Below are 13,757 nucleotides of genomic sequence, written 5' to 3'. Positions count from 1 at the left end.
TAATATTAACCTATTTGGTTGTGTCTGTATAGAGAAAACATCTATATATTTACTAGAATATGTCTTAGTCTAGACGAGTATATTTCAAATCTCTATTTTTTTCTTTTGGATGAAAATGTAAACTTTATACATAAACATATTAATCAATACAAGTTTTGGCATATCTATAAAAATAAATTATGCGATAAATAACTATCAACATAAAATTATGTTTGTGTAAATTTTATAAAATAGTAGGTGATCTTAGGCATATTTGTATACCTAAGTAGTCGAAATTGGCCCACGAAGTGATGATATTTGATGACGATCTTGAGTTATTAGCTTGAATTTTAGTTTAACTTGTGATGATTGCATCCTTACACATGTGACTAGTTGTTTTAGGAAATCTTGATGGAAGAAGGAGCCAGGAGATGTAAGAAAATGGCTAAGGCAAAAACCACCAGTGGTTGGCGCGGCGCGCCACTGGTGGTACCTCAGAGAGCCTGTTGCGACGTACTGAAAGGCGCGACGCGCCAGAAGGGTAATCTCAGAGGCGTTGCTCAGGTGCTCTGCTTGGCGCGCCGCGCCAGGAGCATAACGAGTGAAGAAACCTTGAGGCGCGATAAGGGGCGCGACACGCCACTTGTTCTCCGACTTTTCCAAGTTTTTAACATCAAATAGGATTCCTAATTTGAGTGGGATTGGTTCCCAACTTTTCCTACTAGTATAAATAGATTCTTAGGGCTCCATAAAAAGGGTTCGACTTTTGATTTAGTGTTCAAGGGCAAGAATTCAAGTTTGTAATAGGTTTTAATCCCTTAACTCTTCTATTTTCCGAAAATCGCATGAACTATAGTATTTTCTTGTTTTCTAATAGCATGAGTAGCTAAACGCCCTAGTTCTGGGGCTGTAGCTATGAATTATGTGCTGAATGTTTGAGGCTTATTGAATTGATTTTCGGTTGTCAATCCAAATTACTTCTATATTCTTGTTGTACTATTTTATGCTTGCGCACCATAAAATAAATCTAGTGTCTAATCTTAAAATTGAACGAGGAGGGATTAGATAGACCAGAGAATATAGAGAGCTCGGTCCACCCATTAAATTGAGGTGATTAGTGTTCAGGAGTGACGCCCAGACGAACACCTTGCTTGGTTACGAAATAGGATAAAATATACATGCTCGCCAGTTAGTTTATTTATCCCCGCTCAACGATGTAGTTAGATGACTAACTGGGGTAGGCAGCGAGAGGCGAACCACCCGGACCATACTATCAACCCTATAAACCAGTAATTTGACAACTGAAGTGAATTCTAAGCCGATGATATGATGCATGATATTCAATGTATGCTGCAGCCCTGGAATTGTTTTTAAACTTGCCTGAACCATATTATATCAAAGTTGTTCACAATTAGTTACTTTCATTTAGTGCATAATTATTAGTAGATACTTAACTAAATCAACAACTCTTAAAAAGGTTACTTGGTTACTTTTAGTTGTAGAATTGAGTGAATATAAGTTGATCATAAGTCCCTTGGGAACGATAACTCATTTCGTGAATAATCTATACTACTTGTGCAACCACGTACACTTGCGTGTATTTTGGGAGTAACAGTAGGAGACAAACGTGCAACGCACGTTCCCTATAACTAGTAATAATAAAAAAGTAACAACAACATCAGCTACTAACAGAACAGAATACAAGGAGCAAAAGATAGTAATAGAAATTGAAGGATAAGAACTAATAAGGGAAATACTACGACTACTATGTTACACATTGTTTGTCTTACGATTTCAAAGATTTTATCTGTGTGCATAGAATCCAGATAATGATCCTTCCTTTCTGTTCAAAACTTTCCCCAACTGAATATATGGAGTTATGCTTCAATGAAATGACTAATAGGATTACTTTTTGTCCATTGCTGGAAGCCTATGTCAGTTTTTACATCCATGGAAATACCATATAGAACAAACTCCAATCATCAATTTGTCAAAACAACAAGTCTAACAAAATNTGTCCATCACAACAAAATCAAGAATTTTCAAAGATGAAAAAAATTTCAATTACTTGAATGTGGGATTTTTTTTTGTTAAAAATTGAAGAGAGAAACGTTGAATTTTTTTTGTTGCAAATTGAAGAGAGAGAAATGTTGAAAAAAGAAGAAGATAAAATCTGAATTTTTATTTGATTTTAACTGATTTGAGTGAATTAAGGATACTAAATAATCTTAATTAGTTTAAATCCCTTAATTCGTGCTATTTATTAATTATCTACAAAAGAATGATATGATCTAATTCTTTAATTTATATTAACTGATTTTGAGTGAATTAAGGATAAAAAATATTGTTTATTTGTTTGAATCCCTTATTTCATGCTAATCATTAATTATCTACAATAAATTCAAATTAAATTACAGGCCACACTTTCAGTTTTTTACTTTATTATCTATAATTCCTTTTTTTTTTAATTTTCGTTTTTATTTTTTTTAAAACTTTTTTCGAATTAATAAAAATATTTCTTTTATTTGTGAGTTTGTTATAACCTGAAATTTTTAATGCTATAGCTTAAAAGTCTATATCTACTGCTATAGCTTGAAAATAGTACTATAATATATGTCATATATGAAATTTACACAACTTGAAATAATATGTTAACAAATAAAAACTATGAAAACATATAAGAAATATTTATAAATTATATCAAAGTAATACTTTTATGTATAAAATAAATTGTGTCTTTTGGTATATTTCTCATTTGTCTTCTTACTCAGGGTCTTTTGAGGTTTGCTTTGGTATATTTTTCGTTTGTTTTCTTACTCATGTTTGTATCTTTTGAGGTTCGCTTTGATCCGCATGACACCGGATTATTTCGGTCCAACAAGTGATATCAGAGCGAGGTTAAAAATGGATGTTCATCTTGGGGGGCACAATTCTAACTACAACCCATTTTACCATAACAAAGATTTTTGTTAGAGAAATTTTATCGGAGTGTTACTCTGTGTGAAGACATAAATTTAATGGAGAAGATTAGTAAGACGGAGATGCAACCTATTGAAGATTATGTGAAGAAGGTGGAGTAAATTTATTTTGTCAAAAATTCATGCCAAGAAGAAGATTTGTTGGGAATTTGCCATGGGTTTCTTACCATATTGAGTTTTCCTTTTTCCTAAAAGGAAACACAAAGTCTCCATATTTGGCTAGTCCTTTTTCTTGTAGGAAAATATTTATGACTCTATAAATAGAGGTTTGTTTCTTATGACTTAGTAATAGTCACAAGGTGGGGCTTTGAGAGTTTTGTGTAGGGGATAATATGTGAGACACAAGTGTTACGTTAACACTTGTGTGCACCTCTTTTTATCCCGAGTGAATTGTGTGAGTTTATTTCTCTTGATATTTTGTACTTTCATATTTATGTATTGAATTGCTCATCTCCTCTAGTGGATTTAATAAGTCAATTGACCGAATTATGTTAAACATTTATATCTTTTGGTATATTTTTTGTTTGTCTTTTTTTTCATGATATTTGAAGGTTTGTTTTGCTAGCTTCGACACCTGATTATTTTGGTCCAACAATATCCACAAGGAATAAATTCAATTATAAGGATAAAAATTAAAAATCAACCTATTTGAAACACTAATTGTGCAATTTCTTCCTAGTGTATGTCCATTAGCTCCTCAACTTTAGGTGACTTAACTGAGCTCAAAATTTTGTACCTTCATTCTAACCAACTTTCTGGTCTCATTCCTAGTGAATTAGGGAATTTGAAAAACCTCAATGATATGGAACTATCCCATAATAATCTTACTAGTTCTATTCCAACTACTTTAAGTAACTTAACTGAGCTCAAAATTTTGTACATTCATTCTAACCAACTTTCTGGTCTCATTCCTAGAGAGTTGGGGAATATGAAAAACATCACAGAGCTGGATTTAACCGGAAATCGACTTTACTAGTTCAATTCCAATAACTGTAAGTGACTTAACTGAGCTCAAAATTTTGTACCTTTATTCTAACCAACTTTCTGGTCCCTTTCCTAGAGAGTTGGGGAATTTGAAAAACCTCAATATTCTGGAACTACAGGAAAATCAACTCACTGGTCCAATTCCTGCTTCCTTTGGCAATTTGAGAAACTTGCAATTTCTATATCTCCGTGAGAACAAACTTTCTGGTTCTATTCCAAAAGAACTTGCATATTTGGATGACTTGGTAGACCTGATAATAAGTGAAAATCAGTTTTCAGGGCATTTGCCTGAGCATCTTTGCCAAGGTGGGAAACTTGAGAACTTAATGATGAACAGTAACAAGCTGACAGGGCCAGTACCGAGCAGCTTGAAAAAGTGTTGTAGTTTAAAATTTGTCCGTTTAACAACGACAGTTTCACTGAAAATTTATCTGAAGCTTTTGGCATCCATCCAGAGCTGCAGTTCATTGATTTGAGCGACAAAGATTTTCACGGTGAACTCAGCAACAACTGGGGAAATGCGAAAATTTGATTGATCTGCATGTAGCCAAAGTTAACATTAGTGGTAGCATACCACCAGAGATTGGAAATGTCAAAAGGCTTTTAGGACTTGATCTTTCATCGAATCATTTGATTGGGCAGATTCCAAAGGAATTTGGAAAATTAAGATCTCTATTTAATCTTTTTCTGCAAAACAACCGAATTTCTGGTAATATACCTGAGAAACTTGGGTCACTAACAAAGTTAGAGTCCCTCGATCTATCAGACAACAGATTGAACGGGTCAATCCCGATGTGTATAGTAGATTTCGTGCAGTTGTTTCAGTTGAACCTGAGCAACAACAAGTTTGGCCAGAAAATTCCAAAGGAGATAGGGAGGACAACACAACTTAATGTACTTGATTTGAGCTATAATCTTATGGTTGAAGGTGTTGGTAAACTTAAATCTTTCCCACAATGGCCTATCTGGACGAATTCCTAGAGAACTTGAAACTTTGACTGGTTTGCAGGATGTGGTATTGTCATACAATGAGTTGGAAGGTCCAATCCCTAATAATAAGGCTTTTATCAATGCCTCATTAGAGGGTAATAACGGTCTTTGTGGCAATGTTGCAGGACTAGATCCCTGCGAAATGTCGTCTTCTGTGGTGAAGAAGCACTCAATGGCAAAGGGACGTAAACTCATCGTCATCACTGTACTTACTGTTATGGGAGCACTAATACTGCTCTGTGTTTTTGTTGTTGTGTTGTTTATGTGTGATAAAAGAAGGAGAGTTAGAGACGTTGAAAGATGGGATGATGGTTGGCTTTCGATAACCATGTTAGATGGAAAGGCATTGTACATGGACATCTTAAATGCCACAGAGGAATTTGATGCAAAATTTTACATCGGGCATGGAGGGTATGGAAGTGTTTACAAAATAGACCTTCCATCATTAGGGAATACAGCTGTGAAGAGACTTCATTCTTCATTTCAGAATACTCATCCTAAAAGCTTCATGAATGAAGTAAGGGCATTGACTGGGATTAAGCACCGGAACATTGTGAACCTCTACAGCTATTGTTCAAATGCACAAAACTCGTTCTTGGTTTACGAGTATGTGGAGAGGGGGAGTTTGTCTAGTATTCTGAGCAATGAAGTTGAGTCCAAGAAATTGGATTGGCTTAAAAGGGTGAATATCATCAAGGGTGTTGCTTTTGTTTTATCTTACATGCACCAGGACTGTTCACCACTAATTGTTCATCGAGACATATCGAGCAGTAATGTGTTGCTTGATTTTGAGTATGAAGCTCGTGTTGCAAACTTTGGAATAGCAAAGATTCTCAAGCCAGACTCAGCCAATCGCACTGCGCTTGCAGGCACATATGGCTATGTGGCACCTGGTAAGTTTTAAATAGTTCATGAACTATAGCCAAATACTCCATTGTTTTTATCTCAATTACATGTTTAAATTGGTAATATTGTTCTGGAAATTGTATTGTTTAGAGCTTGCATATACAATGAAGGTTACGAAAATGTGTGATGTGTTAAGAATTTATCACCAACTTAATTATTTACTTAAGATATATAAAAAAAAATCTAGAATATTCCAGAGGTGTTGAGAATTGAAGGAAGATCTCTAGAATGAGTATTCTAGCGAGAATAGTCTAGAAATATTCTAGAAGAGGTAATTCTAGAAAAGGTAATTCTAGAAAAATATAGCTAAGAATATTCTAGAATAGAGTAGTATGTATCTGTCGAGATTCTTCCATCACCTCCAATAAATAGAGGAGGTCTATTTGAGTTGTAAGCAACCAAGCAAGAAGCAACTAAGAAAGAAACCAAGGAAGAAAGTAAGCCAACAAGTGAGTAAGAAATAAGAGAGAGTTGTTGTTTTATTTAAAAAATATAATTTAGACTGATTTAAGAGTCGCCACTTAATTTTTAAGAAAAATCAAGAAAACTGATTTTCAATAGATTCAAACAGGAAATCAATTGAAAATATTTAAGGGGGGTTCTTATTAGCATTTCGGGAAGGGTTTGAAAGCACCTGAAATGCCCGCTAATAAGCGGTTATCCGGCAATTAATTATTTGGCTAAAATGTTTTAACTTATCTTGAATTGCAAAAGTGAACTACTTTATAGTTAAAACTTATTTTAAAGGGGAAAAGAGGAAATATTTAAATATTATCTAAGTGAGCTACCCTGCAAAATTATTCCTTTAAGTCTTGTTAAGAGATGACTAGTTTAGTTAAATTATTGAATCAAAATAGACGTCTTTCAGGGATTTGAATTTTTCGACCTTAAGACTAACGACAAATACTAGTAAGTAAATGAGCATAATAAAGTAAAGAGGAAAGAGAGTTAGGCCCAAATCTGGTTTCTGTCCGTCTGGACCAGTATTTGGGCCTATTTCGTTTTGGGCCAAATTCTTGATCATTTTCTGTACCTGTCCTAGACATAAATTTCAAAATTTATTTCTTTGGGCCTTAGGCCCATCTTCCACCTGTCTTAAATTCTAATTAGACAGTAATAAATGAAATGCAAAGGACTTAGGCCCAAAAATAACAAAATACAACTTTAAGAAATAAAGATGGGCTTTTTGGCCCAATTCCTTCAACCCTCCGATTTGGTGCATATTTTCGGACTCTAGGACCTGTCCGCCGATTTTATGGTTGTCCGACTCGATAAAGGAGGATTTGAGCCTTTATGGCTCTCCCGAAATATAAGGAAAATATGAGAGCTTGTAATGAACTCGGGCGGATTTCGCATGCAAAACAAAGTAAGAAAAGGGAGGATTAATATTCGAAATAGCAACCCAAAGTAGTGTCTGTTAAAATAAATTATTGCGATGACTTTAACAAACATAGATAATTGGCCATAACTATCCCGAGAGGGAGAAGGGAAATGGACTTGTTAAACATGATTGAGATCAAAACAAACAAGTGTAGACAAATATATATATTAGTTCAGGCTACTATTTTAACGAAACGATATAACATGACTAAAATCCTCTTCGCATAGGTAGTAATTGGACAATTAAAATAACACAGCAAACAAATGATTGATCAGGAAAGATTTATACATAATCACGCATGCATATCTCTTATGACACTAATCAGACACCAATATGCATTTAATTTATAAATAAATAAAAAATGCTTTAAAAGGAAATATCTAGTATCCAAGACAATAAAAAAATTGCAGAGTATGAAACCAACTATTATATTCCTACCCATTCTAAAATGACAAATTAGATTTTTAGCTAACTAATATGCTATATAACAGTGATTGGACTTAAAACCAGGCTAAGGAGAAGATGTAATCACACTCGAATCAATATTGTTCACCAAAAAAAACAAAAGACAAGCAGCAGAGCCATATAAGGAGGATAGCACTTTTCAACAGAAACATTCAACTTAAAAGAACGATAAAGCCAAATATCAAGGGCGAAATAGCCTTAAAATAAACACAACAAACAATAGATAAATAGAAAAGGGTGGAGCCAGACGTAAGGCAGACAACAACATCACAGATACACTAAAGATTACATTGGAACGAAAAAGGGCTTTTTAACATAATAGTTAACTCAAAAAAGAAAACTCCAAGACTCACAAACGAGCCATAGAGAGTAAATATACTCGGAATCTTGACGTCTTGATTCCTTCACCCAACTTGAGGTGGAAGAAGAAAATACGACGTCGAACACCAAGTCATGGAATAGATTCAACAACATTCAAGAAGCAGTTTGAGAAGAGGAATAATAACAAAACTCAAAAGAGTAGTCTAGAAACATCACTACAATTAGTACAAACTTACGAGCTTAGACTCGACCAACTAACATAACCATATAAAAAAAAACAAATATATCATATAAACAACACTAGCTCAATAGCAGCCAACAATCAGCAACCACAAAGTACAAATATTCAGACATCGCGATATCATTCCGAATAGAAAGAAGAAAACGAAAAGAATATTATGAAGGAGAGGAGGTTACCTTTCTCCGGGCAGCGAATAGATGAGACGAGTAGAGGAACACGACTTCTACCACACAAGCACGATCCGGACAGCGAAAAGAAACCTCGAACGTATTCTTGTATATTTAGCTATTTTTCACTCGGACTACTTTCGATATTTTTCACTCCAAAAAAAATTCTAACCCAAAAGCCAACTCTCAAACTAAAATCTCCAGCTCTAAAGATTTTCCAACCAAAAAAAGCCAACTAAAAATCTTTTTTCCTTCCCCCTTTTATGATGAAGAAGAAAGAGAATATATGTAGGGAAAACTAGGGCAGATTTCGGGTAGAAATTTGGGGCCAATTCCTTCTCCAATTTGGACAAACACCTCTTCCTTGAGGTCTTGACTCATTCCGAAAGGGGAAAGGAGGACAAAGCGCGTGCTTATTTTCTCTGCTCAAATCGTACCACGGAGAGGGACGTGAGGGAGATGTCGTTAACGCCTTTGGACTGCCGGTTCCGGGTCAATTTGCTGGACTGGGTCAATTTGATTCACTGGCTGTCACGGTGGGTTGCTGCTCGTTCTGGGCTGCTGTTCGTTTCTGGGCTGTAGTTCGTTTCTGCGAAGAAGACGAAGAACGATGCAGATGGAGGCCGGTTTGGTGTATGTTGTTGTTGTTATTATTTTGTTGAGTTGGAGGAATTAAAAGGGTGGGCCTAGGTAGTTGGGAATTGCTAAAAAAATAAAAAAGGGTGGGGTCGGTTTGGTTTTTTGATGTACGTATTATTATATTGATGTTTGTGTATTATATGTTGGGCTGAGAATTAGGAATAGGAGTTAGGGGAATGGGCTGGGTCGGTTCATGGAGGAATTGGGCTGGAAATAATTGTTTTTCTAAAGGGAGATGGGCTGGATGGGAGGAAATTGGTGCTGGGTTGTAAAGGGCTGTTGGGATTTGCCAAATAAAAGGTCCAAAGTGGTTTAAGGGTGAGGTAAAAGTAATGGCTAGTAAGTTACAATTTTAACCGAATTGAGTGGTCGATCACATTACGAATTTAGCCGATGAATTAGGAATGTAGCCAAATTGAATTCATTTAGTAAATTCGGCTAGTGATTAAATAAGATGAATTAATATAAATTAATTAATGAGCTTCTTAATTTTAACGAAATAAAATAATTGACTTAATTATAAACTAATTAATTCAAAAAGTGTAAACCATTATATAACTAAACTAATCAGTGAACTATTTAAGCGAAATAAAATCTTTTTGAGGTGATTTTTGAATATTTATAAAAAACATTAATTATATATAAAATTATCTAAAACATATATAGTATATAAGAATTTTTTTTTTATAAAGAGTGACAAAATTGTTTAAAGTAACTTGAAAAATATTTGAAATTTTATAAAGTCAATTATTTCAACTCGTTTGGATTTAAGAAACTCGATGATTAATATATATTGGAGAGGGTCAAAATTGAGTGTCAACAGTTGCCTGTAAAAATTGTAAGACTGAAGCATGTTCTTACTTTGCAATAATAAAATTCAAGTTGTGAGAAATCGATTGTGTCCGTCATCTCCACAACCAACAATATTTAACAAGTGGTATCAGAGCTTGGTGGATAAGAGCAAGGTAGTAACTCATAGAAGATCTTACAAGCTATTATCGGAGGCTACAAGTCGCGAGGCACTTATCAATGGCAGATTTCGCAAGCACTCTCAATAGCATTGAGAAGCTCAATGCAAGCAACTACGGATCACGAGAATGCAATATTACTTTCTCGATCAGGAATTATGGGATATCATCGGTGGATCAGACACCACAACACCAACAGATGTTGAAGTAGCAAAAAGGTGGAAGGTCAAAGCTGGAAAGGCCATGCATGCTCTCACTGTAACCATCAAGGATGAGTTCCTACAACGGATTAAGAATGCCAAGACACCCAAAGAAGCTTGGGACACCTTGGCAACAATTTTTACAAAGAAGAATGATGCAAGCTTACAAAGGCTTGAAAATGAGTTTTTGTCAATCTCTCAACGAAATATGACGATCAGTCAATACATCTCAAAGGTAAAATCTTTATCTGATGAAATATCAAAATTAGATCCTGAGAATATTATCACAGAGACAAGAATGGGGAGAATCATTGTTCATGGTCTAAGGCCGGAGTACAAAGGCATAATTATAGCTACACGAGGATAGACTACAGAACCAGCTTTATCTGAGTTGGAAAATCTGTTGGCAAATGAAGAAGATTTGGAGAAGCCAATATCAAGTCTCACTATAAAAGACGAATATAAGGCGCTCTTCAGCAAAAGGCAAGACTATCAAAAAAGAGAAGCGGAGAGAAGCTCATAGCCAGAGGGAGACCAAAAGAATCAACATCAAAGAACCCAGCGACAAAACAAGCATGTGAAATGCTTCAACAACCGGCAAATGGATAAGTGCTACAATTATGGAAAGAAAGGACACTGAAGGTAATGTAGCTATTTTTACTCAAAACAAGAAAAACTAAGAAGAAGCTTGGGATTTCGAGACCTCTTATGCAGTCGAAGAAACTAATCAACAAGAGGAGTTTGTCACATATCACTCTAACAAAGAAGAGAAGATTGCACTTACAACTGTAAGTGAGAAATTGGTCGATTATGAACATGATTGGATCGTTGATTCAGGATGTTCCAATCACATGATCGGTGATGAGAAAAAACACATTAACATGAGCGAATATAAATGTGGTCGAGTAGTGGTGACTGCAAATAATTCAAAAATGCCAATAACTCATATTGGTAAGATGATGTTCGTGCCTCATCACAACTCAAGACAATTGGAACTTCAAAATGTCTACCATGTTCCAGGAATGAAGAAAAACTTATTATTTGTATCACAACTAACAGATTCTGGTAACTATGTCTTGTTTGGGCCAAATGACGTAAAAGTATATCGAAACTTAAAAGTTACAAGCGCACCAATCATGGAAGGGAGAAGATTAGAATCAATCTACATCATGTAAGTTGAGACAACTTATGTTGAGAAAACTAGAAGTAATAAAACAACTGATCAATGGCACGCACGTCTTGGGTATATGAGCTACAGCAAACTAAAAATTATGATGCAACAGTTGAAATTAAAAGGTCTTCCCAAGCTTGAGATTAGAGGAGACATTATATATGCTGGATGTCAATATGGGAATGCACATCAACTTCCCTATGGAGAATCGAAGTATCAAGCGAAGGAGCCATTGGAGCTAGTACACTCAGACGTGTTTGGACCAGTGAAGCAGTCCTGCATCAGTGGTTACCGTTACATGGTAACATTCATTGATGACTTCTTAATGTACATATGGATTTACTTCTTAAAAGAGAAATCTGAAGTATTTGAGAAGTTTAAAGAGTTCCAATATACTTTGGAGAATGATATTGAAAGAAAAATCAAATGTCTCCGTATGGACAATGGGGGAGAATACACGTCACGAGAGTTCAATGATTATCTTAAAGAGAAGATGATAAGACGACAGTTAACTTGCCCAAATAAGCCATAACAAACTGGAGTGGCTGAAAGAAAAAATAGACATTGGCAGAGATATGCAAAAGTATGCTACATAGTATGAATGTACCAGCAATGTTTTGGGCAGAATGCATGAAGACTGTTGTCCACATTACCAACAGGCTGCCACAGGCAAGATTGAGATTCATCTCACTATTTGAGAAACTTAAAAAGATGATTCCTACAGTAAGACACTTTCGTGTTTTTGATTATGTGTGCTATGTGTTCGTGCCAGATCATCTCCGCAGCAAGTTTGATAAGAAAGTTGTCCGTTGCATCTTTGTTGGATACAACGAACAAAGAAAAGGATGGACGTGTTGTGACCTTACCACAAATCGGACATATGTGTCAAAAAATCTGGTATTTGACGAAGCGTATCTTGGTGGTCCAAAGAAGTCTCCCTGCCAGACTCAATAGCTCTTGAGCAAAAGCTGCAAGATAAGCTCAATGAAGTAGAATAAGGGAACAAGATCGAATCTAACCAGGAGGTACCTCCACAAAAGGCAAAGAAAAGCTTATGGCAAACTGGAGCTTGTGAAACACCAGTTGAGTTGCAAGAAGAAGTCCAAGAAGAGTCACAATCGCAACTGAGGAGGTCTACACAATTGAAGTGTCCAAACACCAAGTACAGAGATGCAACATTAATCGAGGTGGTTAACATCAAAGAGGCTACTACCTTTGACGAACTTCAAAGTGTAGGAATCAGAATAATCCGACGAAGGTGGAGATCCTCAAAGGGCATGGACGCCATGATACTTGCAAAGTTTCAGGAATCGCTCACAACAGACGCAAAGAAAAAATTAAGTTAGTGTTGAGGGAGGGGGAGTGTTAAAAATTCATCACCAACTTAATTACTTACTTAAGATAAATCAAGAAAAATCTAGAATATTCCGAAGTTGTTGAGAATTGAAGGATGATCTCTAGAATGAGTATTCTAGAGAGGATAGTCTAGAAATATTCTAGAAAAGGTAATTCTAGAAAAAGATAGCTAGGAATATTCTAGAATAGAGTAGTATGTATCTCTCTAGATTCTTCGATCACCTCTTATAAATAGAGGTGGTCCGTTTGAGTTGTAAGCAACCAAGCAAGAAGCAACTAAGAAAGAAACCAAGTAAGCAAGTAAGCAAGAGATCAAACAACAAGTCAGTAAGAAATAAGAGAGAGTTGCCTGTAAAAATTGTAAGACCGAAGCAGGTTCTTACTTTGCAATAATAAAATTCAAGTTGTGAGAAATCGATTATGCCCGTCGTCTCAAACAACAATATTCAACATGATGTGTATAGTTTTGGAGTATTATCATTGGAGATAGTCAAAGGAAAGCATCTTGGGGATTACATTTTTGTGCTAGCAAATTCATCGACTATAGATCCTGAGCAACTTAGTGATTTGCTGGATGAGCGCCTTCCGTATCCTAAAGATTGAGTAAAAGATGTTTTGGTTTTTATCATCAAGCTAGCATGCTCTTGTTTCCTTGAAACTCCAAAATAAAGGCCAACAATGCACTTCATCTCTCATAAGTTATCATCAATGGATGCACATCCACCTATTCATCAGAGAAACCCCCATGTAAGGCGAGCAATATAATCCTTGATATGTATGCAAATGAATAACCTTTGTCGCTGAGTGGTTGTGAAGCAAGTATTTCAATTGTTTTGACTAGTATTGTTGTATTGTTAGGGTGCTCATTTGGTTTACTCTATTAATATGTATATTGTAAGAGGTAATTATTTAACCTTCTGCTTCTTTGGCCTTGAGTAAATATCAAGAATCAAGTTGCTGCATTTTTTTATTTTTTTGCTTTCGATCGGTCTACAACATATGCAGGAGCAC

The 13,757-nt window shown here is 35.4% G+C and overlaps 1 pseudogene; it reads left to right on the top strand.

The window, feature by feature from the left end:
* The first annotated feature begins 420 nt into the window (after positions 1-420).
* LOC125854826 (MDIS1-interacting receptor like kinase 2-like) lies at positions 421-13,511 on the top strand (annotated as a pseudogene).
* The last annotated feature ends 246 nt before the right edge of the window (positions 13,512-13,757 follow it).

Source organism: Solanum stenotomum, chromosome 2, assembly GCF_019186545.1.
Source record: "Solanum stenotomum isolate F172 chromosome 2, ASM1918654v1, whole genome shotgun sequence".
Lineage (NCBI taxonomy): Eukaryota > Viridiplantae > Streptophyta > Magnoliopsida > Solanales > Solanaceae > Solanum > Solanum stenotomum.
The sequence above is the reverse complement of the archived record's forward strand: the minus strand, read 5'-3'. Positions and strand labels throughout refer to the sequence as shown.